Below are 22,556 nucleotides of genomic sequence, written 5' to 3' on the forward strand. Positions count from 1 at the left end.
CTTGGACCAATAAAATCACAGGTATGGCTAAAAAACCCATAAGAGGTAAAATAAGGTTATTACAGGAAAGATTACTATAACTGCCTACTTAGTGGTCTTCCTATGGTCTGTACACTCATCATATGCATTGTATTTTGCATATAGTTACTAGGGTGATTGTTCATAAACACTATTTTCCCCATTACTTTTTCCTATCCAAGAATTTATAGCGGTCACTATTAAGAACTGGTATCTAAACAAGCAAGCCAACATAAAGTGCTTTGGAAACCTTAAGTTGCTACATAAACGTCAGCTATAAACAACAGTAGTAGAGGGAAGGATGGTAATAGTGATAGTTGTAGTAATAGTACCAATAGTACATAATAATTCATAGTAGTAGTTGGTAATTAGCAGTAGTTAATAATTACTAGTAATTGGTAATTAGTAATAGTGTTAGTAATTAGGAGATACCAATAGTACTTAGCAGTTAGTAGTAGTAGTAATACTAGTGGTAGTTATAGTTAGTAGTAGTGATATTCCTGGTCCAATCCAAAACTTAAAATTTAAAAAAAAAACCCTCTATAAACATTAAGCATAAAAGATTCTGGGTTTTATTATGTATTGGGGGTTGTGGGAGTTACCTGTTTTTTAACTACCTCTAATTGATAGGCATAGCAATATAGACTATAAACCATGCTCTCTGATATTATGAAGGAGAGAATATGTTGGATTTTTAATTTACAGAAATCTTACACACAATTGCTGATTATTTACTATTTTCTTTGCACCTTTCTATGCTAGAAACCTTGGCCTTGAGCTAGCATTCAAATCCTTTTAATTACATACATTGCTTCTCTCCCAAACCCAGCCCGATGTAAACATATGCAACTTCATCCCATGTTATATCCCAGAAAGGCCTTATTTCTCCCATCAGACCTGTCTCCTTGACATTATCCACATCCATATTACTCTGTTCCATGTCTTTATTCATGATGTTACTATTTCCTGTATTTCTTGGAAAGTCCTTCTTCACCTGATCTACCCACCTCTGTCTTTTATTCCTTCTTCTCTACTGAGCACTCTTATCTTGTCTTCCTTAAGCACAGAATTTATACTTTATAACACTTTATCACATATTTGCTTTTGTTCTCTGGCTATTTCAGTTGTATATGTTTTATCTACTCAAATAAATTCCAAGCTTCTTGAGGACAGAAATATCTAATTCATTTGTATCACCTACAGAAGCTAGGAAAGTGTTTTGTGCAAATTAGATTCCTGACAATTTTGTCGAATAAATGGCTGAAATGCTTCTTTTTTCTTTTCTGTTCTCAAAACCAATTGTTTACTTATGGAAGGTCTTCTGTATTGACCAGATTGGTAGTGCACAAAATTTTCTGAGTCTGGCTGAATGTTGCAAAATTCAACCCTGTCTGTGGAAATGTATGCAAATTTCAATTTACTAACTTACTAATTTACTATTTCAAATTTACTAACAGCCTCAGTCAAGTCAAGTACACGTTCTTATTCAAAGTGGGGCAAAGGAGGTATATACTAAAATAGAAAAACAATTCATGAATTTACCAATGGTTCCCCTCTCCCTATGACCAATCTTTAGTTTGCCCTTAACTTATAACTCTGTTCAATATTTGGCACTGTTGCACTATCTCTGATAAACAATTACATCCACTATTTGCAGAGGTTGGACTTGTCACAAAAGACTTTGAAAAAAGAGATATTATCTTTTTAAATACTAGTCCTTATAAAGTATCTCACAAAAATAACAGCAATATACTATGAAAATTATATTCAGTATTTCGGCATTTATGAGAGATGAAAAATAAATATTAAAAAGTTGGGCAAATTAGTTTAGAAAATTACATTGTGATTAAACAATGTGTCTAGGTCTGACCACTACCAAACAGAATAGATTAGAAAGACAATAATATGCAAGAATGGCCTTTGCACATAATAGCCTGCAATTATATTGGATGTGGAAAGCAGTCATTACCAGCAATACTAAAACCTGACTTCAGAACCCCATCCTAAACCATTTCCACTATCATCAGTAATGGAGTAGGATAATGTAAAGGTACTGAAAAATCTGTTCCATTTTATATCTACTTGTTGTCTTATTGTTTGTTTTGATAGAATTATCAGACTGGGCGGTGATAGTGGCAAAGGTCAAGAGTGTACTACAGATCTAAAATAGCTTTATTTCAGTAAGAAACTTGACAGTATATCTTCTGTTGTCCTTGTGGACAAAATGAAGAAAAGTGAAGTGATTTCATAGTTGACTGGACAATTACGTACAAAGAGTGTTTATTGATGGATTGGTATAAGCCTGAAGATGGGTCTCTAGGTAGGCTGTAGGAGTTTACCCTTGTCTTGTCCTATTTAACATTTCTATCAATTACTTGGATAAAGAGATCAAAGATGAATTTATCAAATTGGCAGAGGAAACAAAGTTGGATGGGTAATCAATGCATTTGATGACAGGATCATCATTTAAAGGATCTCTACAGGCTGGGGCGGGGGGAGGGGGTAGAATAAAGTTTATCAGAGACAAAGATGAAATACTTCATTTAGGTGCTTTTTAAAAAATAATTATACAAGCACACTTTAGGTAAAAGTTGGCTCTCTAGGATTTCATGTGAAAAATATTTGGGGTTTTAGTTAAACTAATAATGTGACATACTTCAGAACCACCAGTGCAGATCATGATCCATTCACATGTTCCCATCCTCTGCAATTCCTATTCATGTCTTTCCACAAAAAGTCTACACAGTATATGAGAAATCTTCCTCTAGATCTTTAAATGTTTCATAGGAACCATTATATCATTCAGGCTCTCCATCTGGCATTACCTCATTCTCACTATATGACTAGCCCACCTCCTTTTCTGATCATATACTTCCCAAAGGATATATTCAATTCCATTTGTTAAACACACCATTATTAATAACACGCAGCAGCTTTCTTACACCCAGCAAATCCTTTGTGCTATAACAACTTAATTCTTCAGACATTTCTTTATTCAGAATCACATAACATCACTGAAACCATACTGGTCCAGAAAATATACACGTTTTCTCCCAGGACCAACTTAGGATCATTCATCACGATTAAAAAAATGCAATGCCGTCTTAGGCCTCATGAATACACATCCATATAAAAGAGAAAAAAATTGTCATCCCCTTTACTATATACTAGTCAGGCCAAGTCTAGAGTACCATGCTCAACTTGGGGGCCATATTTTAAGAGGGACAATGATAAATGAGGGTGAAAACATGAAAGTACAACCACAACTAGGGAAAGTGCTAGAAATTATATCAAGAACAGTTGAAGAAATAGTTCAAAGACAAGGGAAATTTAGGTAAATGAAGACAAAGGTGAGATACAATCGCTTTGTTCATATATTTACAAAATTGATGTTTAGAAGGAAAGGACATAGGACTATAGATTTAGAGGTGGAAGGAACCTCAGAGGTCATAGAGTATAATCTTCTCATTTTGCAGATGAGGACACTAAGGTCAAGAAGGGTTAAGTGGATTGAGGAAGATTTCACAGGCAGCAAGTGGTAGAGATGGGACCTAAACTTAGGTTTTCTCACTTCAAACCCAGTACACTTGTACTATATTGAATCTGAAGGCAGAACAGGTCAGCGAAAAGGGTGCAGATGTGGGTCCACTGCAAGGAAGAACTTCAGATTAATTAGGATTGTCTACAAATAGAATAGACTGCCATGTCACCAAGGCTAGAAATGTCAAAGTAGATGGTGGATGAACAGCCACCTGCAGTATTGCCAAAAGGATTCCTACTCTGGGTGGCAGGTTTGTTTAGGTGGTCTTCCAACTTTAATATTCTTTTTGAGCCTATTTTTTAAAAGAGGTTATGATCTACCCTCTACAAAAGAACCCTTCCCTAGTGATTGTTTGAGGGAGCTCTTTTGGATATTCTTAGCAAAGGAATACATTTTTTTTTAAAGTAAAAAATAACAAATCTCAGCAGTGCAGTAAAACCTATGACCAAATGCTTATTTTAATCAATTCCTAACAGGGACAACTGTCTTTTTTTTCCTGTTTCCACTAAAAAATACTATCTGTAATTTATACCTCTAATTTAATGAAGCCATAATTTCTAGGGAATAGATAATCCCTCCACTAATACAGTTCACAGACCCTTTAGAGTTTTGTAGACAGTCTTCCAGAGTTGCTGTGACTGAAAAAAAATCATCAGGCTGTGGCCAACTTAGGGATTGAGCAGAGTTCTTCTAAAGGAGTTAATTGAGTTTTTATACAATAGACATACAGCCTATACAATGCTCACACTGGAAGACTCCTAACTACCACAGCCTGAACTTCAATCAGTCAATAAACATTCATTGTCTACTATATGCTAGGCACTAGTAAAGTGTCCAAGAGCCAAAGACTTCCTGTACATCATGATAGGGTATGACGGTAGACTTCAGGGGAGGCATAACATATTATAATAGGATAATACTTTGCTAAAAGCAAAACACACAAAAAAGATGAATTAATAAAAAAAAGATGATAGGTAGATAGATAGATAGATAGATAGATAGATAGATAGATAGATAGATAGATAGATAGATAGATGATTGGATGGATGGATGGATTTTTATTGTGTCAAGGCATGCTAGCTCATACTGGTTTTTTATTATCATACTGACAAAACCTGTGAAAATAGAAATATTTCTAACATGCCAGTACATATTAAAAAAAACTTCTAAGTATAATCAAACAATAATGTACCTAAACTTAAAAGAAATATTACAACCTTCTCAGGAAAAATCAGTGATTTGGAAGGCATAATGATGTGGGCATGAACTCATTTCAATCATGCTTATAACTGCAAAGAAATTAGAAAATTACAAATTTGTTAGCATGCTCAAATGTTCCTAACTCATTTTCTAGCATCACTGTCCATCAGGATGCACTGCTATTACACACATGTGCTTTCACACACACTTGCACGCATGCACACACACACACTGATTGCAGTCATTTGGTGTTTTGAAAATTGTCTGCCACTATCAATTTCACTGCCAACATTTTTAGGATCTATATTGAACACCATGGGAGAAGTGACCTTTGAAAGAAAATTGTGGGGTCGAAGGGAAAGAGAAATAAGATGACAGACACTTTTTGAAAGAACACTGTTGTTACAATCACACTTGGGTCTCTGTTTGATTAAGCTTTTCTAACCAGGAAGATTTTATTATGTTAATCATTACCCTAGATTAAATCTCAAGTCCATGTACAAATTAAATTAAGACAAACCCTAGTAGCAGACACTTGGTTTCATTGTGGGATCAAGTAAATGTGGAAGGGAAATGTGGACCTGAAAAAATTACAGAATTTCTTAAAGTCACATTTCAGAATGAAACTACTTGTGCTGTCTGCATTGAATGTATCATGCTAGTTCCTTAATGTAGGCAAAATATGATGGAGAGACAGCTGAATCCATATCGTGGTCCATTCCCTGGTTATAAATAGAGGGGACAATAGAGTTCAAACAGAGACCCCCTGCTTTTTACAGCTTCTGAATAAAGAGGTGGGAGGGAGGAGAATGCTCTTCCCCCATCCAGATAATTCCTGAAGAAAAAGGGTCCCTTCCTCATCAATAATGGCATAGAATTAGTGAATCTTTCATTATGCACAATAGGTAATTGATAAACATATCTTCATCTGAAGTGTAATCAGAACTGTTTACCTACTTGGCTTTGGTTAAAAAATCAAAAGCATCTCTCATTTATGCATATAGTTTCTCCTTGTTCAGAATTTTTTTTCCCAGTTGGATTCCAGACACCGGCCCTAGAAGCAGAAAGACCTCAGTTCAAATCCAGCTCAGACACTTAAAATCAGTGTGACCCTGGACAAGTAACTTAATTTCTATCTGCCTCAGTTTTCTCAACTGTAAAATAGGGATCATAATAGCATCCGCCTCACAGGGCTATTGCGATATTTGTAAAGTGATTATTAGCACAGTGCCTGGTATATAGTATAGCATTTAACAAATGCTTATTCTCTTCCCCTTCCTTTATCCCTTCCTATATAAAGATATCTTTACAAAGGAATTTAGACTATAGAAATTTGCATTATTTTTCTGTGGTTTATGTAATTGTTCTTTCTTTCGGGGGGAGGGCAGCATTAAGTGACTTGCCCAAGGTCACACAACTAGTAAGTGTCTAAGGCTGCATTTGAACTCAGGTCCTCCTGACTCCAGTGTCAATGCTCTACCCAATGTACCACTTAGCTGCCCCAGTTTTATAATAGTTCTTTAATAGTTTCATATAGATATACTGATCTCAACTAGATTCTATACATTTCAAGAACATGCTCTTATGCTTTTCTGTCTTCTTATGGCATTTGTTATACAGCTATTACTGTGACCAGTGAATCCTCTGAAGTGGTTACATGTATTTGAATCCACATTATTTGGAAGTTATGATTATATAAAATATGGTAGTTTAGTCTAGTGAAATGGAAATATGCTGTGTGAATTTGAGAAATATGACCCTCCCCCTTGGGGGATTGATTATAAGCATTAATTTGGGACCTTGCACATAGTAAGCATTCAGAAGTGCTATTGAATGACTAATAGATACAACATGAAATTGAACAATCTGTAGATTCCGGAATCACCAAAGCTTGCTATTTGTAGCAGGAGATGTGGTCAAAGACCAATGTGTTTTTCATAGCTGGAAGGGCTGGGAGAGGAGGAAACTGAAGACAGCAGCAAGAAAAAGTGAATGCGATCTCTTTCATCCATAACTTGCCCCTTGAAATAACCCTCTTGAGAATGTTGTCTAGTTCCAGATGTTTCTTTTGCTTAAGGATCTCATGGCCAGTGGTCTTTGTCTTCATCCCAAGAAAATATAAATATCTGAAGTGTTGTCATTGAGTCATTTCAGTCATGTCCAATCTTAGTGACCCCATTTGGGATTTTCTTGGCAAGGGTACTGGAGTGGTTGGTGATTTCCTTCTCTAGCTCATTTTACAGATGAGGAAACTGAGGCAAACAGGGTTAAGTGAGTTGCACAGGGTCACACAGCTGGTAAGTACCTAAGTCGGGATTTGAACTCATGAAGATGAGTCTTCCTGATTCCAGGTCCACCGCTCTATCCAGAGTCACCTAGCTGCCACAAATATCTGAAGTACAAACCTAAAAATATTTATAGTGTCTTACCACTGAGATAATTCTCAAGGGTTTACAAACCCCTTTCATATACATCGTTGCCTTCTTTTGGTCCTCACAACACAGATATTGCTTATTCCCATTTTACAAATGAAGAAACTGAGGCTCACCAATGTTTAAGTAAAAGAACTAGAACTTAGACCCACCAGTTCTGAAGTCCAATCCAGTCTGTTTACTCTATACCATATTGCCTACAATGCTTCATGGATCCCTTAAAGCATGGCTAAAATAGCTTCATTCTCCCAAAGCCCAATTTCAAAATTCTAATTTTTTAAAGTTCTACTAAAATCCTAAAGATATAACCAACACCTCATTGTGATGTGAAGGTAAACCCAAGTCATGTTGTAACAGCAGTTGTAACTGGAAAGACTTCAAATATGGGCCTACTGACAGATTGTATATCAGCTATTTGAGGACTGGGCCAGCTAAAGTCAGAGAAGTATATCACCAGGCTGACCATACCAGCTCTTGAAAACCGTCTGTACAATCATACAGAACATAATAAGGATTATGTTCTGTAGAAGGGAATGCACACAATTAAGAAATCACAAGAAAATAGTTAAACAAATTACAGTACATGGATTTCTGTGTGCCATAAGAAATAATAAAGAAGATAGTTTCAGAGAAATTTGGGGAGATAACGTGTGAACAGATGAAAACCAAAGCAAGCAGTACCATGAAAACAAATTATAAAATAACAGCACTGTTAAAAAAAAAACTTTTGAAATATTTAAGATGTGATCTTGAATTGATATCCAAACAATGCAATGACCAACTATGATTAAGACTAATGATGAAGCACATTATCTACCACCTGACAGAAGTAATGAATTAACTATGTAGAATTTGGACATGCCCAGGAAGAGAATGTATTTCGTGTGTTAAGCATATTTGCTTCATTTTTTTTTTTGGCATTTGCATATTTGTTTTTGTTTTCCGCATTAGAGGAGTGGGGGAGGGAGAGAAAAGAGAAAATAAATGTTCATTGAAAAAATAAAATTTAATTATAAAAGAAAAAATCACAGATTGTTGAAGCATTGCATTACTGTCTTTTTTGTTACTATATCATTATTTATTATTTGCCAACTATATTAAATACCTATGTGCACATAGCAATGAGCTCAGCATTGAAGGAAATACAAGTTTCCATAAGAAACATTTTAAGTCATCATCAAATATGGGCAAATTGGCATTAAGAGCAGCAATAACTCACTTTTATATAGCATTAGAGTTCATACAACACTATCCTTGCAATAACCCTTTGCAATCATTAGCAGGTATACTATCATCCCTGATTTTATAGATGAGGTTTAGGGATAGTAAGTGACTGGCTTAAAGAGATGCAGTTAACAAATAACAGGGACAGAATCTCAAATTTGGGTCATCTGAATCTACGTCCAAGGTTCTGTCTGCTATGTGATGCTACCTTTGTCCTGTGGTAGCCAGGCTCCCAAAGCCATTTCTATTTTAGTCCCTCCAGTAAAATACTCTATTTAGAGAGGAGTGTTTTATCCCATGAGTAAAATGGCCTAAACTCCAAATTTGCTTTTACTTGATGGTATTTAAAGCACTAATGGGTCGTTTTTCTGTATAAAACCATAATTTCAGGAGTATGAGAAATCCTGTGTATGTTCCTTAGAGTTTCTGAGCACCATAGTCGATGATTTGTGGTCTTAGAGGTTGCCTAGGGGCACTGACAGCAGAAGTGACTTGTTTCCCATGGTTACCTAGTCTTTATGTGTCAGCAGCAGGATTTGAACCTAGCTCTTCCTAACTCTAAGACCAATCCTCTAACCCCAGTATGTTACAAAAATCACTCACAAAAAAATAGCCGACCTCAATTTCATCAGCAGCTTTCAACCTAAATTTCCAAGGTTATCTTCTACATTTGCCCAAAATGCAAAAGTAAACAAATCTTTCATAAGGTTGAAATATTTTCCCAACTTTTCATCACCTCATTTCATAGTAGTCTTATCTCTTATTCTTAAGAGCACTCTACAGAAAAGAATAGGAAGAGTCTTAATGGACAAAAACAACACAATCTAAAGCATAGACCTCCAAATTTAACCTTACCAATAACAAACAGGCAATATATTTTTCATGCCCAAATAATGCTCAAGTATCCCAATAATAAGACCCACTTAGAAGAGAATTAAGATGTTCTGTTTGCCCGATTACTGCAATGTTGAAAAAAAAAAAGATCACTTAAATCTGCATGAATGGAAATGTTAGTTTGACTGCAGAAAATACTTGTGAGTGCACTCATGCTGCAGACAGACACTGCGGTGAAATTCGCCCAGTTAACAAAAGAGCCGCATATACTAGACACAGGCACAAACATACCCTCTTCATTACAGGGTTGAAAATTAATTCCTTGCCCAAGAGGCATTCGTGGTCCCACAGTGAAAGCTATGCTTGTTCTCTGGGGAATGTTGAAATTATCTACAGATGCTCTCTCATGAATTAAGCCTATTATTGAATGTTTGCCATTTCTAAATAGAAATCTAGCAAAATCAGGGGCACAGGCTGGGATCTGAACAGGACGATAAATTAGACTGGATTATACAACGCAAAACAGGTGGAATAAATTGAGGCTTTTGTAGCTTGTGAAAGCATAGTATTTACTTGGTGAGCTACATAATAGAAATTCACACATACCAGCGCCCACCCACACATTTCTGTAGTCATCGTGCCTAACGAATTTGAATTTATGGAGAAACAAGTAGAATATGGTTTCCCTGCTTAACATATTTTTGGAAGTCAGTGTTTTAATAAATGCGAAGAGAAGCAGAAGGAAAGAAAACTGCCACCAGACATTTAAAGATACATGTGTTGTCTTATAGTGTGTTTGCTACCTTGGAAGTTACAGCAGCACCTCTCTCCCTTCCTTAACCCCACCCACCCACCCAGGGGTGTGCTGGAGAACAATTATTAAAGTTTCAGTGTGAGTATTTACACCTCAGAAATCCGCAAAGCTGAAAATCAGGACTAGATTTAATGTTTTACTGATTGTCTAGACTTAAGAAAGTGATGGGGAAATGTCAATACCGGAAATTAAATTTAAAAGTGTTTTATAAGTGTATTTTTTTCTTTTCTTTCTCTTTTGCGAGTCAGTTGTTAAACATTTACCAGCACACTCACCCCGTGTATTATGAAAATTCCCTTTATGCTAAGGATAGTACAACATTGGAAGAATACTGGATCATAGGGTGAAAGTGGCATAGATTTAGAGCTGAAAATGACCTCAGAGGCCATCTAGCCCAACTAAAGTGATTTGTCCAGGGTCATGCAAGTAGTATGTTCTAGGGGTGTGATTTGAATCTAAATTCTCTGACTCCATAGGTAGTATTCATGTCAGAGCTAAAAGGGACCTCAGAAGCCATCTAGTTGAACTAAAAAAAAAAAAAGAATCCCCTCTACCACATGCCCAAGTGAAGGTCACCCAGACTCTTGAAGACTTCTAGTGAGGAAGAAGCCACTTCCTCCCTAATCAGCCCATTCCTCTTCTGGATAGCTGAAGTTATTAAGAAGTTTTTCTTTACATCAGGAGGAAAACTGCCACTTATGACATTTAGGTCAGCTCGATGAGACAATCAGAATAAGCCAAATTTTTCTTCTAAGAGTTAATCCTTCCAATACTTGAAGGCAGTTAACTCATCACTGCCTAAGTCTTCTTTGCTTCAGGATGAATACCCCTAGTTTTTTCAGTCAATATTCACATGGCTTGATCTTGAGGCCCTTTGCCATATTGGTTTCTTTCCTCACAGTTCTCTTAGGTTTATCAATTTCCATTCTAAAAATGTTCTAGCTACCATAATGCTAGAACAGTGCCTTCAAACTGGATTCAGCCAGAGTTCTTTTCCAGTAGAAACATAACCCAAATCGTCTCTGTGTATAAGTATGTATCCTATCTGTAAGTTAAACCACATTGTAAAGATGTTACATTAGTTCTTTCAAGTAAGAGTTACTTGTACTCAAATATAAGAAATTATATCCAAGATCCAACTTGGCACTAATTTTATGGAAAACTGAAGGCACACATCACCTTCCAGGTGGTAAAACCTAATATGTTGATTATGCCTATACATGAATAATGGGTGTGAGAAAATTTGGGACCTGGCACTCCAAGGACAACCTAACTATGTTTTTGCCATGTGGAACATGATCTTCTGATCACATCTAATTCCACTAGGTGTGTATCAATACAGCTAAAGTCAAATTTTTCATTAGTTTCACAGGTCAGAATTATATGCATGTAGCTATGGAAGATGAAGAAACAGATAAATTGTATTCACTAATAATAAAAATAATGATAGTCAGCATTAGATGGATAGCATGCTGGGCCTGGAGTCAAGGAAGATTAATTTCTCTGAGTTTAAATCTGGCCTCAGACACTTACCTGAGCAAGTGTGACCCTGGGCACATCACTTAACCCTGTTTGCCTCAGTTTTCTCATCTGTAAAATGAGTTGGAGAAGGAAATGGCAAACCACTCCAGTGTCATTGCCAAGAAAGTCCCAAATGGGGTAACAAAGAGTCAGACACGATTAAAAAACTACTGAACACAACAACATATAAACTTAAATGTTTGCAAAGCTCTTTAGCACATTATTTCATATGAATCCTCACAACAACCCTGTAAGGTAGATGCTATTATTATCCCCATTTTACAGATAAGGAAAACGAGGCCAAGAGGTTATATGAATTGTCCATGGAAATCAATGTTTATATTTTGACATGTTAGTGAAACAAATTTGACATCAAAAGGGCACCATGATTCAGACCAAAGTTAACAGATTGATTAATCTCGTGGTCATGAGACTTGACATGATTTTAGTATTTTCAACTTCCAATTCTGAAAGAAATGGCCAATAAATCTCTGATTTTTAATGCCAAGGGAGATAGGAAAAAGAGACCTATGTTCACCAAAAATGTTTGACATGAGGGATTTCCAGTGAAGAGTCCAAATTGAAAAGGAATTCCTGTGGCTGGTGAGATCTTCCCCAATGTTTGAATTCACAAACAAAAAATGGGAAATGTTTTCAGTGACCCCAAGTTTCTCCTTGAAACAAAACTCATCTTTTTCAAAAGAATATTCTTCCAGGGATGCTATTTGGCTAAAAATCATGAATTACCAGAGTCTCTGAGGAATCAAAATCTCAGGTCACCCAAAGGGCAGTGAGGAGACATATGCTGTCCTTAAAGAGATGATAGCATATCACTATTGACAAAATACAATACAAAAAGTTGTGTAAAAGATATCCTCAGAGAAATAAGACTGGAAAAGAAAGTGAGCTAGTCATATAGCAAGAGTGATTGACAACCCATGTGCTACATTGGTATCAATACAGTGCCAAGACCTAGACAATGGTGCCTAGGACATTGAGTAGAAACCAATGGAGGATTTATGGAAAGGCATGGACAAACAAGAGCCACACACATTGAGAAGATGCCTATCTTACCACTGGAGGGAGTACCCATGCCTTTAGGTCATAGATCTATTGAAGTCTGAAAATATTTCCATTTCTAAGTAAGTTTCATCTCTGACATCCTATATAATATCAAACGGGCAAGACTAAAGCTCTGATAACTATGTTTTGTGTGCTGTGAGCCTGGAGCCATTCAAGGTATATCATTTGTAAAGGGACAGCCACCAGAAAGGAATCGAAGTCACTATATTGTACAGTGGCTGATTAGATATTCTTAGATTGGTGAATAAGCTCTCAGTCGATGATGATAGGCAGCTAAGTGGCACGGAGGATATGGAGTTCTGGGCCTGGAGTCAGGAAGACCTGAGTTCATAACCAGCCTTAGACACCTACTAGCTGTGTGACCCTAAACAAGTCACTTAACTTCTATTTGCCTCAGTTTCCTCATCTTTTAAATGAGGACAAATATAGCACCTCCCTCCCAGGGTTGTTGTGAGGATCAAATGAGATAATGGTTGTAAAGTGTTTAGCACAGTGCCTGGCACATAGTAAGCACTATATAAATGCTAGCTATTGTTTTATTATTGAGAGCTAAACAATTACTAGATAGTGATCTAAAAGAAAGTGATCATATATAGAAGAAATACATCAAATCCTATTATTTTATGCAATGAAATTGCAATGACTTATCAGCATTGAAAACTAGTGTCAATGAACATAATTTTTTTTAGTTTTCAGCATTCATATTTTATATCATTTTTGATTTCCAAATTTTTTCCCTCCCCTTCCTCCTTCCTTCCTTCCCTTCCCCCCTCCCCAAGACAGCAAACAATCTGACATAGTTTCCACATGTGCAAACAATCAATATACCTTTGGACCCAGACATGCCACTGCTGGGCATATGCCCCAGTGAGGTCAGATAGAAAGAAAGGTCTTATATTCATCCTTCATGTCTAATACCTGTTACACAGTTAAGTCCCAATAGCACAAAATACGAATCCTGTCTAGTGGTCACATTATTTGAATTTGCACTATATATTTCCATTAGGTTGGTACCAATTACCACATTTTCCATATAACTATAATTTCAGATACTGAGGATTTGAATAATTGTGACTGCTTCCTGGGATTCATTCTTCATACTAATAGGGATCTGGCTGAAATTGCAAAGAACTGAAACCATTATAGATGTCCATCATTTGAAGGAAAACTCAACAAATTGTGGCACATTAATATAATAGAATGCTGCAGTGTCACAAGAAACAATAAATATGAAAAATATAGAGGAGCGTAAGAAAATTGATACTAACTGATACAAAATAATGTATGCAGAACCAGGAAAACAACATACAAAATGACTACAACAATGTAAATTAAAAGAAAAAAATGAAACCAAACATGGTATAATTACAATCACCAAGGTTGGCCAGAGTAAAAGATGAGAAAAAAGGTGAAAAAAGGCTTCCTCTTTTCATTGCAGAGATGTGGAACATTACATAGACCAAAGGTTCTTTACAATGATTTTGTCATAGACCTTTTTTTCAGAATAATAGTTTGTTGCCCAAATTGATAATTGCAAGACATGACAAACTTAATTTTGAAGTTAGAAGAAAAATATTTAATTTTCCCCACCAAAGTTCAAGCTTTGAAACCCCTGATGTAGACTGTCAGACTTAGTTGATATGTTGGTTAATTTTGCTGAATTTCTTTTTTCTCTCTCTTTATTTTTTGTTACAAAGGATGACTCTCTAGGATGGAAGAAAGATTCATTTTGAAATGATGGTGACGTAAAAAAAAGGTGTCAATAATTTCTTTTTAAAGAAAACTAACTATAACCTTGCCATATGATAACAATGATAAGGGATATGGTGGCAGGAAAGCCCTGAAGATGGCTTGCTTCAATCAGAGCCAAGAGGTTATGGAGCCATGAAACCAGCTCCAGAGAGCAGCAAAGATTTTCAGGAAGTAGCAGCTGCCATCAACCAAAGCACTGGAAATTTTGTATAAAATCAAAGTAGAAGAAACTTCTAGTTTCAAGTTTGTCTTTCAGCTCTATGAGCAAAAACAAGAAGAAATCCCACCAGTAGCAGCATCTTCAAGTGAAGTTAACAACCTATCATAACAAATGGTGCATCATTATGAGGAGAGCTAAAATCTCAAGCGTACTGACAACTCATTTTTTCACTCATATTCCTTTCAGGAAAGACGTCCAGGAATGGAGGGGTAGGGGTGGGGGAGAGGAAGGGAAGCTGAGTAATTTTTTTTTTTAGTCTCCAAGACTTCAGCTTACAGCATGAAGAAAATTTGTAAACCTTAAGTGGTATCCCTGAAAAAAAAATTCACTTTGAAAAAAATGTCAGTTCTGAAATAATAGCAATGGCTTCAGGAAGAGACTGAGACACTTGCAAAACTAATTAGGAAAATGCTGCTACTCTGCCAGACTCTTCTGTAACTGTCACGAGCCCCTTCTCTGCAAAAGCACAAGGAAAACACAATTTTAAATAGAATTTTAAATTTTAATTAAGTTGTTTCTGGGCAAAGTATCTTTTAATGTAAAAAGAATAGAACTTAATTCACACTCTCCTATTATTTCTTTGAGTTCCTCCTCCGACTTGTCTCCAGACAAGCATTCCTACAGATAACAACACCATCAACAGCGCCACCTTGAGGCCTGTCGATCAATCTATGTTTATTATTGCTCACGTAGGGTTCTGGGAGGTGTTCCAAAAGAAACAGAAAAGGTATCTCCTGTCTTTCAGGAGCTTATAAATGAAAAATAATGATAGATGCAATAATACTTAGCTCTAAGAAATCTACTATTGGAAAATATATGGAGAGGGGTTATTTATTTTGCACCTAACACTATGCCTACCAACACATACTGCCTGACCCTTCTTCTCAGCTATGAGGAAGACAATCTGCTACATTCCGAAATAAAAACACCAACATCTATGAAGAAGAGATGCGTCCAGAAGGTATATGCTTCACAAACTAGTGTTCTATTTCTGTCTATACCACTGGTTTCTCTGTAATTGCAACATGCTTTGTCTTCCCTCCATCATACACCCTTCTTCCCCTCCCCGCAAAAAATCCTTTATTTTTAGAAGTTAGATCCAAATTTCATTCCCCCCACCCACCCTAATCATAGCTTCTGTTCTCACTGAATTTATTTTCTGGGATATAAATACTGTTCCCAATGACCTCTACCAATGTAATGGCTACTGACTTTAAATCATTGATATGGTAGACCCTCAGCAATGATAGAAAAACTACTTTAGCCTTCAGGCTGAAGTAGAAGAACTATTTACAATAACTAAAGAAAAGAACAACCCAAAATTTCTCTTACCTATTCCAAATGTGTAAAGAAATAAGATAAAATGTCAATAACATAGAAGGTATTCACCAGGCATTCTTTTTGCTCACAACCCCAAGACATGATGTTCCTATGATATACGTAATAGATGCTAATACATGAATCTTACTGGTCATCCCAAAGTTACTTTGGGAGAATGTGACACCTGCTGAGTAGCAACATACAGTACTGAGCTATTCCTAAAGTGAATGGGTAATTGGGATATACAAAATGTTTGAAAGAATTTTAATAATCAAATTTCTGGCACTGAAGTGAAAATTAATATATGTTAGCAAAATGCTTTCTATCTCTTCCAGGTAAACATCACCAAAATGGAGTCCTGAAGGGAGTTAAATTGTATGGAATGGCATAATCTCCAGTCAAAATACCTATATTGTCAGTGTGAAATCTCCAGAATTGCCACTTTTCATGTGCTTACCAAGAAGGTTAGCAGAGGCTTGCGACAAGGCTAGATACACATTATGTACCATTAGTGATGTTGGGACTTCCCCACACAAAATCAAGCAAGAGCTTAAATAAAGCATGTGACTTTACCCACCTATGATTTAGTAGAAAAACCCATTTATAGCCATTTCACTTATTAGCCTGGTATCCCTGGGTGGTTCCCTATCCAAATACTAACCAGTCATAGCCCTGCTTAGATCCTGAGAATAGACAAAATCAGGGTGACATGGCCTTAGACCGAGCAAAGACTTAAATACAAAATTTCTTTTTAATATATCAAGAAATTTATGCTCAACCAAGCCTTAGATTTCTGTTCACAAAGTTGATATTTTTATCACAGGCGAGGCTCCCTCTGAGAGGCAAGATGACATAGTAATAGAATACCGGACCTAGAGTCAAGAAGACTTGGGCTTTCATTCCACCTAAGTCATTTATGTGACTTTCAGCAATGTCTCAATTTATCTGTAAAATAAGAAGGGGGGTTGGCCTTAATGGTTTCTAAAGCTCCTTCCAGCTCTAAATAAATCCATGCTTCTTTTTCAAGTTTCCATGATCCTTTCAAATTCCATGATCCTTTCTCAAGTTTACTTGGATGTCTTGTTAAAAGCATTTCTTTTAGTGGTAAAGTTTTAAAAGACAATTTTTTTTTTGGTGTTCAGCTCATATCTACAACGCTATAGATGGGCAGCAATCAGCTAAAAGCATCCATAAACTGATTTGTGATAGGTTGAAATGATGAATGAACTTCAAACTGCTTTAAATAGAAGCCTGAAGATTTGCCCCATTGTGCCCAGGCAACTGATCATGTGAATTTTCATCCTGTGCTGCTCCCCCTATTATGATTCTGATGTATAGTATCTAACCTTGCTTAATGGATCTGGGCCACCATCAAAAAGAATGGACTGTTGTCTCTAGGCCCTAGAACAAAGACCATTTTCTCTTTTCATTAAGTAGTATTCATCTTTCCTCAATATATGGCCTGTGCAAACAGCTCATGTTCAACTACTTTGGTTCACTAATGTGACAGTTTGACCAGATTTTGATGTCAGTGTTGAGGGTCAGAGCCATAACCAGCACTTAGTAAAGAGGGATTTCATCCAAGAAAATAACATTGGCAGGAGTGGGGCAAACATTTTTCCTAATGCAACTGTTATGAGGCCTGCTCCAAAATTTTCGTCCAACAGCCTGTTACGTTAGTTAAATTCACCCAGGGTCCCATCACAGTGACACAAGTCTCTTGGTCCTCCTTTATACTCTAGCCTCTGTGGTAGTAATATAATAATAATAATAATAATAATAACAACAACAATAATAATAATACTTAGTTATTCTCAGCAACATAATCATCCAAGACAATTCCAAAGGATTCATGATGAAAAAGGCTATCCACATCCAGAGAAAAAACTATGGAGTCTGAATGCAGATCAAAGCATACTATTTTTCACTATTTTTTTCATGGTTTTTTTGCGGGTATCTGTCTTCTTTCACAAGATGCCTAATATGGAAATATGTTTTGCATGAATGCACATGGATATCCTATACTAAATGGCTTACCATCTCAGGGAAGGATGGGGGAGGGAAATAATTTGGAACTCAAAATTTTTAAAAATGAATGTTAAAAATTGTTCTTACATGTAATTAGGAAAAATAAAATATTATTAAAACTATTTTTAAAAATAAAATAAGTAAAATGGGAAAGTTTAAAAAAGAATAATACATTTACATAGTGCTTTAAGTTCTGTGAAATGTTTTACATATATGATCTTGAGGGCAACTAGGTGGCACAGTGCATAGAGCTCTAGGCCTGGAATCAGGAAGGCTCATCTTGCTGAGTTCAAATCTAGTCTCAGCACTTACTAGCTGTGTGACCCTGGACAAGTCAATTAACCAAATTTGCCTCAGTTTCCTCATCTGTAAGATGAACTGGAGAAGGAAATGGCAAATCACTCTAGGATCTTTGCCAAAAAAAAGAAAAACCCAAATGGGATCACAAAGAGTCAGACATGACTGATGATGACTCAACAGCAACAATAAAAATATTATCTCAGCTGATCCTAACAAAAATCCTGTGAGGTAGGTGTTATTATTATCATTCCCATTTCACAAATGAGGAAACTGAGGCACATAAAAAAATGCCTGAGATCACATAGCTATTAAGTGTCTAAGAGAAGCCTTGAATTCAGGTCTTCCTGACTCCAAGTCCAACACTCTATGCATTGTGCTACTTGGTGAGAAATTAACTCTCTAGGCCACCTCTCTCCTCCACTGGGCACAAAGGTACCCGATATCACACTGTCCATTGTCACCAGTGTTTTATTTACTAGGGGAAAAACACAAAGTTATGTGTCTATTCAGATTGGAAGATTTCTGCTTATAAGTAACTATTTCCTGGACGTATGTGGCATCACTTTATCACTGTTAATCAAAGAGAGGTAAGGATTTGAATCACTAGCTAACAACTACAATGAACAGCAAGAGTTCTTAACAAACCAAAAAAAATCCCACTTGCCAGTCGTTAATATAAGTGTACCTGAATGAGGAGCCCAAGCATCCACCTTTTAGGGAGCTGGCCAAAAACACAGATCATCACTACTTGGAAATCAGGAGAATCTCAACCCTGAAACCTTGAATTTTGCCACACATTTTTAAAGAGAGCCTACTTTCCAAAAAAAGCTGTGTGGGTAGACATGTATATGTTTGTGTGCATTTGCAATGAGAAGGAATGGATGAAAGATGAAGACCAAGGCTTTTTACCCTGCTAACAAATTGTTGGCATTTAGGGCACATTCTCAAGCAGTAGAGCTGATGAAATCACAGGATGAATAATTGTTGCAACTGCCTTAACAATTAGAGGAGAAAATGAGACACGGTAAATGGAGGAAGGAGACAAAGGAAAGGAGAAAAAAGCATATGTGTGTGTGTATACATATACATATACGTATGTATATGTATGTATATATGTGTATGTATATACACATATATACATGTTTGTGTGCATATGCATATATAATAGATATACACACATACATAACTTGTTCCTCCATTCATTATAAAACAAGAAGACATCACACCTGACTAAAACATTCTGCCTACACTAAAAAAAATATATTTTTAGAGTTCATAGTTTTGTTTTGTCTTTTTATTTAATATTTAGTTTTGTTTTATAGTGGTAGAAACAATATTTGTCATATAGACTAGTTGTTTGGGGTTTTTCCCCATGTAAGGCAGGGAAAATGGATTCCAATCTTGATTAGTCCAGAGGGCTAACGATCAGAGCCATTGTTATTACTCCTTGGTGCCTTAGGACCTAACAGGCCAATTCATGAGGAATCAGTGCCCTTCAGACTTGGCAGATGTCCCATTGCCATGCAAGTCACCACTCCAACATACTCTACTGACTAGACAAGTTTCCTATAGAGATGAAGGGAAATATGAACCAGTGTTATCTCTTTCCTTAGTATCCTTTCCATCCTATGGCTAAGTAAACTTCCTTTTGTTAACTACTAGATGGTGTATGAGTATCTCATTTCTGTCCAATTCATATATTAAGCATCAGAACATCCTGAATCAGGCCCAGCCTAAAAGTGTACACATTTGGATTTACATACGCATTCAATAAAATTAAATTCCAGAAACATTTGTTAAGCAAACATATTACGCATAAATGAAGGCACTGTGCTATTCCCTAGAGATGCAAAGAAAAAAATTTACAAGTCCCTATACTCAAAGAGCTTATATTCTAATACTTAATTCACCTTGTAAACAAATAAGTAAACACAGTATTACTTGAGGCAAGAGGGAATATCAATGGTTAGGTGACTACTGAGCTAAGGTTCTAAAGAAGCTAAAAGACAGAAATGAGGGACAAGTAATTCACACCAGAAAGATAGCCTGAACCAAAGCACAAAGGCAGTAAATAAAATAATAGGTATTAGGGGAGATGCAAGAAGGCCAGTTTGACTGGAACATAGAGTTCTCAGGGGAAAGAAAATAATGTGAAATTATTATGGAAACACATCCTGGACCCAGATTGTGTAGGATGAGCAGTTTGTATTTTATCTTTTAAAAAAGGGAACCAATGATGGTTCTTGAATAGGGAAACTGATACAGTTGACTGATGCTTTAGGAAAATTATTTTGGCAGCAGTGTGAACAATGGAAAGAAGAGGGAAGAGACTGGAGGCAGGATTATCATTTAGTAGAATTCTATTAGTCTAGGCAAAAATTAATTAAGGACTAAATTTGAGTGATAGCTGTATGAGTGTTGAAAAGGAGGCATATACAAGAGACGTTAGGGATGGAGAATCAATAAGACAGAAGCTGATTATATACAAGGAGAGAGGAAGAATGAGCATTATAAATATATTTTATATTTATATATATATATATATATGCTTGTATGTAGCGAGAATATGGTATATATAGCATAAATGTGTATTCTTTATAATTTAATTGGTATAGGAACATTTTAGGTCATTTAGACATCCAGGAAATACTTCTTTCTCCCTAAACCCCACCAATAACAACCACCATCCTTCTAACAAGTGAGATAAACAAGGACAGGCTAGTTAAACATGTTCTAAAATATCAATTTGCAACAAAAAGTAAGAATAAACCTCTATCACTACCTTCAAATGTCTGAAGGTAAGCAGCACATCTTGAAAATTCCCTGGAGAACATCACGACAATAGAATGACAGCATTTTGTACTTCTGCATGTTTTTTTCACCTAAGTTGGATGACCTTACCTACTATATCTGCTGATCAGTCTGGGACTTAACAGAATGGAAAAGAAATGGACATAGAGAAAAGGACAGGAGGAAATGAAGAAAAAAATGGGGTGCGGGAAGAATAACAGGCATCTCCTTAAAACTTCCCAGTTATATTCATTTTTCACTCACTATTCTTCTTAAGTTCATGTTGCAAGCTTTATAGCCAGGGGGTAGATAACCTTGCTGACTTTACCATGAGGTTTATGGAAGGGTATAAATAAGCATTCACTGAGGATGAGAAAATCAAGAGATGACGATTAGTCCCAAGGTGTCCTTATGTGTCTGATTAAATAAAAAAGATTTCCAATATCAGTGTTAGATGTCTTTGGCTATGTATAAACTAAGTAAATGGTCATGGGACAAATAAGATGACATATTAGACAATTTTTCCAGTCTCCAATAACTCTCAAGAAAGAAAGAAAAAAAACTCCAAAAGAGAAATTATATGCCAGATGGAGAGCAATTTGCAGCTGAATTCATAGAAGAAAAAAGAGAGAACTGCAACAAAGTAAAAGCCTTATGAATTAACACTGAAAAATATTAATCCTTAACGAGAGTTCACTTACCCCTCCCTTCCTAACAACCATCATGCTCCCAGAAAAGGTATACAAACTGACCCAAGGGCTTATATCTACAGTCCATGTTGGAAGTAGCCAGAACTTTGCTGCCATACATCAGCCCCTATTCACCCCTCACTCCCTACCCTATAAAAAAAAAAATGGCAGACACTGATTCTGCCCAGACACTGCAAGCAGACTGGGGAAGAAAAATCTGTTGCCTTCTGCTTCAGAATGCCCCTGTGTTAGGAAACACACCCAAGACTGTAGAGACTATATACACTCTCTACCCTAAAGTAAACATGTAAAAAAATCAGCCAAAGCTGATTTAGTGCAATCAGAGATAGAAATGATAATATTCAAAGACAGTAGGGGAGATAGAGGGAGAGGTACAATGTACATGGCTATGCTTGTCTGAAAGAAGAGGAACTGAAACCCAGCTGGGCTCAATTCTATCTACACCAGAGTCTACTTAGGTCAGGAATCCAAGCCAATGCACTCTAAATCACCTAATATGATCTAATGAGACCATTTTGTAGATCATCCTGAAGAGCGTACCCACCGAGAAAAGGGTAGGAGTGGAATAATGAGTAATGGGGAATATTAAAAAAATCCAAAACACTAAAGAATTCAAGAGGAAGAAAACTCAATAAAAAATAAAAGCAAAAGCAAATAAAGCAAGTAAACCCTAAGACTAGAAAGGAGAGTGAGCATTAAAATCTCAAAGAAAATACAAAGCTACCTTAATGAATAGTATAATCCAAAGGAAAGTGAAACAATACCTCAT

General features: G+C 36.3%; 1 protein-coding gene across 3 annotated transcripts in view; it reads right to left on the reverse strand.

The window, feature by feature from the left end:
- The window catches only part of TAFA2 (TAFA chemokine like family member 2), a 550,698-nt gene that overhangs the window by 284,975 nt on the left and 243,167 nt on the right, over positions 1 to 22,556 (reverse strand). The window lies entirely within an intron of this gene.

Source organism: Phascolarctos cinereus, unplaced genomic scaffold (genome assembly GCF_003287225.1).
Source record: "Phascolarctos cinereus isolate Bilbo 61053 unplaced genomic scaffold, phaCin_HiC Scaffold_1;HRSCAF=81, whole genome shotgun sequence".
Taxonomy (NCBI): domain Eukaryota; kingdom Metazoa; phylum Chordata; class Mammalia; order Diprotodontia; family Phascolarctidae; genus Phascolarctos; species Phascolarctos cinereus.